The sequence below is a fragment of the Chrysochloris asiatica genome, unplaced genomic scaffold (assembly GCF_000296735.1).
Source record: "Chrysochloris asiatica unplaced genomic scaffold, ChrAsi1.0 scaffold00059, whole genome shotgun sequence".
Classification (NCBI taxonomy): domain Eukaryota; kingdom Metazoa; phylum Chordata; class Mammalia; order Afrosoricida; family Chrysochloridae; genus Chrysochloris; species Chrysochloris asiatica.
In genome coordinates this window covers 3,387,795-3,391,986 of record NW_006408577.1, presented here as the reverse complement: position 1 = coordinate 3,391,986, position 4,192 = coordinate 3,387,795, and positions in this window count along the sequence as shown.

The following is a 4,192-nucleotide window of genomic DNA, read 5'->3' as shown; positions in this document are numbered from 1 at the left end:
GTGGCAGTATTAATGGGTTCAAGCATAACAATGATTGTGAGGATGGGGCAGGATCTGGCAATGTTTTGTTCTGCTGTGTATAAGGTCTCTATGAGCCGGAACTGACTCAACGGTCCCTAACAACAAACAGCAACAAATTCCCTGTCGATGACCATCCCCTACCCCCAGTTAACCCACCGTCTCAAGTTTGTTTAAGAGTAAATGTGGACCACTTAATCTCTTATGTTGTTGTTGTTAAGTGCTGTCAAGTCGATTCTGCCCATAGTGACCCTGTAAAGGATTTCCGAGGAGCAGCTGGTGAGCTTGAACCACTGACCTTGCAGTTCAAATGACTTTGCAGTCTGATGTATTAGCCCACAGCGCCATGTGATTTGTTTTTTAAAAAGAGACAGTCGTCATGGGAGATATTGTTTGAGTCTATTTGTTATTTAGCTGTAAAGTGACCCCTTTTTCTCTGGAGGTAGTTTCAATTCAAAGTTTAAGGGGTATCTCAGGGGTTCCTTTAGTCTCCAATTCAACAATTTCTACTTGTACAATTAAGTAACATTGATTACATTCTTCAAGCTGTATAACCATTTTCACCTTCTGCCTTAGTAATCTAGTGCTGCTGTAGCAGAAATACCACAGGTGGATGGCTTTAACAACCAGAAGAGTGTTCCTTCAAAATTTGGAATGCTTTAAGTCTGAATTCAGAGGGCTGGATCTTGGGGAAGGCTTTTTGTTGTTGTTGTTGGCTCTGGAGAAAGATTGTGTCTCCTTTCAGCATGTTGGCCCAGGATTCCTTGGAGATCTCCATACATGTTGGCATTAATCTTTCCCGGGATCTAGAAGCTTCATAGTGCAGCGACCCCAGATATAAAGGATGCACTCCACTCCTGGCTTTTCTGTCTTGTTAGGTCTCCCTTTCTCTGCTAGTCTCTTTCATTTTACCTCGCTCTCTTTTTTTTAATTAAAAAGAAAACTTACAATTTTATTTTTGTTGAAAAAAAAAATACAGTACAACATATGCCAGCTTTTTACATATACATGTAATAACATTGGTTACATTCTTTTAGTTGTATAACCATTCTCACCCTCCTTTTCTGACCCATTCTTCTCCCATTGACAGACTCACTGCCCCATAGGTTTCTACTTCATTTTTTCAATTCCTGTGGTCAAGCGGATCCCATATTGTCCTTAAAAGAGGAAAATGCTCAGGTAGACATTCTAGTTAAGCTAAATAGTTTGGGTTTAAAACTTCAAGGGTATTTTTGGGTTAAAGAGAAAAAAAAATAATACCATTTCAGGTAACTATAAATATACTTCTTTGATACTACACCAAAATCTGACATATGGTAGATTCTTAGAGATTAGCTAAAATGAAGGCTAAAACCACATTAATAAACTTTCATTCTGTCTCTTGTAAGATAAAAGGTACTGCATTCCACATCCTTGGGAATCTCCCATAAATCAACTCAACGGCACTCACAATGCAACAACCTCCTGGTATGGCTCTGTAGCATAAGCACTGAAGCACAAAGTTGGTTTGAACAACAAGGCCAGTGGTTCAAACTCACTAGCCACTCCTTGGAAACCCTACACTGGGTTGCTACAAGTCAGGATTGACTCAATGGTACTTAACAACAACAACTTACTGTATAATGATCCCTGGTAGCGTAGTGGATTACAAGCTGAGCAGTAGCTGCAAGCTCAGCAGTTTGAATCTACCAGTCACTGCAAGGGATTTAAATGAGGCTTTCTGCTCCCATAAAGATTTATAGCCTTGGAAACTCTATACAGGGTTGATATGAATCAGAGGCAACTTGATGGCACACAACCATTGCCAACAATCCCCTGTATAAGGGGTCTTCAAAAGACTATGGAAGGAACATACAGAGTCATTGTACTAAAAAAGAATTAATCAACTTTCAATCACTTCAGGAGTGCATATGATCAAGAACCAATCCATGGTATTGAAGGATGAAGACCAAGTTGCCCTGAAGGCACTGGTGAAAAGCAAGGCTCCAGGAATTGATGGAATACCAGTTGAACTGTTTCAACAAACTGAAGCAACAGTTGAAGCATTCACTTGTCTATACCAAGAATTTGGATAACAACATACTGGAAGAGATTCATATTTGTGCACATTCCAAAGAAAGGTGACCCATCAGATGGTAGAAATTATTGAACAGTATCATTCAATTACATGTAAGTAAAATTTTGCTGAAGACAATTCAAAAACTTTTTCAGCAGCTAATCAACAATGCATTGCCAGAAATTCAAGCAAGATTCAGAATAAGACCTGGAATGAGGCCTGTCATTGTTGATATCAAATAGGTCTTGACTGAAAGCAGAAAATAACAGAAAATTTTTTTACCTGTGTGTGTGTTTGCTGTTATTGTTTTACCATGTAAAGACATTTGATTGTGTTAATCATAAATTCTGGATACCATTGCAAAGAATGGGAATTTCAGAACACTTAATTGTGCTCCTACAGAACCGATATATAAACCCTTGAACAGAACAAGGGGATACTGAATGGTTTAAAATCAGCAAAGATGTGCATCAGGGTTGTATTTTTTCATCACACATATTAAATCTATATGCTGAGCAAATAATCTGAGAAGGTGGATTAAGTGGAGAAGAATGCGATATCAGGATTGGAGGAAGGCCCATTAACAACCTGCAATATGCAGATAACACAACCTAGCTTGTTGAAAATCAAGAGAACTTGAAGGACTTACTGATGAAGATAAAATAGTACAACCTTCAGTATGGCTTGCACCTCAATGTAAAGTAAACAAAAATTCTCACAACTGGCCCAGTAAAAAAGATATGGTAAATGCAGAAAAAATAGAAGTTGTCAAGGATTTCATTTTACTAGGCTCCACAATGAAATTACCATGGACTTCCAGAAGAACAAACATATCTTGGAGGAGGTACAGCTAGATTGTCACTTGGAAGTGAAACTTTGTCTCACATAATTTGGATGTGTTATCAGGAGGGACCACCCTCTGGAAAAGACATTATGCTTGGTAAAGTACAGAGTCAGGGAAAAATAGGAAGACCACCAACAAAATGAATTGACATAGCAGCTGGAACAAAATGGCCAAATATAACAATTATGATGATGGCACTGGAATGGGTAGTGTTTCCTTATTTGTGCATGGAGTCCCTGTGGGTTGGAGTCTGCTCTATGGCATCTAACAACAATGGCAACAACTAAATTTCTTGGCTTAAGGAACTCTGATGGCACAGAGGGTTATGTGTTCGTCTGCTAACTGAAAGGCTGATGGTTCAAACTTTTAGTTGCTCTGTTTGAGGAAGATGACTCTGTCTTCTCCTTTAAAGATTTATAGTCTCAGAAACAAGGCAAAATTTCAGAACAAGAGTGTCAGGGGTTCACCTAACCTCAGTGTAAGGGTTCATCTAACTTCAACGTATTTGGGGCTCCTCTAGCCTCAATGACACAGAAAGTCTGGATCCTATGAGAATTTGAAATTTTGTTCCTTATTTGCCCACTTTTGATCAGGATTCATTTATTGAATCTTTATGAGCCTGTTATATTTTAAGGAGACAATATGACTGCTAGGTGGAGAACAGGCTGTGGCTAGAGAAGGCAGTTTAAGGAAAGGTGAAGAAAGGATGTGTTGAGAGGGTATTAAAGTAATACAGGAGAGAGGTACAGGGGTACAGACTAGGAAGAGAACAAACTGAAAGTGAGACAATGTTGGACTCAAGAATGTATTCTATAGATGGTATTGGTAGGATTTGTGATGTATGACATGGAATTAGGAGTCAAGGATTCTGGCGATACTCATTAATGAAATATGGAACATTTTAGGAGGAACAGGCTCGTGACAGAAAGATATAATTTTGGCCTTAGACATGTTACTTCTGAGATGTCTATTGGACAGCCAAGTAGAAATGTTATGTAGGCAGTTGTTGTTGTTTGGTGCCATTGAGTTGGTACTGACCATAGTGACCCTATGCACAGCAGAATGAAACACTGCCCGATCCTTGGCCAAACTCACTACTGTTGCCACGCTTGAGTTCATCAATGCTGCCACTTGGCCAATGCATCTCGTTGGGGGGTTCTTCCTTTTTTTCTCTGACCTTCCACCTTACCAAACATGATACAGTGACTGGTCCCTCCTGAAAATATGTTGGAAATATGAGATACGAAGTTTGCCCATCTTGGCCTCCAAGGAGC